Source organism: Mobula birostris, chromosome 10, assembly GCF_030028105.1.
Source record: "Mobula birostris isolate sMobBir1 chromosome 10, sMobBir1.hap1, whole genome shotgun sequence".
Taxonomy (NCBI): domain Eukaryota; kingdom Metazoa; phylum Chordata; class Chondrichthyes; order Myliobatiformes; family Myliobatidae; genus Mobula; species Mobula birostris.
Genome location: NC_092379.1, coordinates 37,332,826 through 37,333,032, shown reverse-complemented (window position 1 = coordinate 37,333,032; position 207 = coordinate 37,332,826).

Sequence of the window (207 nt, the reverse complement as noted above, 5' to 3'; positions counted from 1 at the left end):
TACCCAGTTAGCCTATTGCTTTGCTTTGTTAGGTTAGTTGCACGGTAGGTTTTCTTTCTGTTTTTTTTCGTTTTGTTGGTATCTATGAAAAATTAGTATGCAATTATATTACCTTGTTATTCTATAATTAACATACGTTGTGTTGTTTTCTTTTGTATTAATATTACTTTTATATTTATATCCTAACAATGTATTGGTTGCTATATA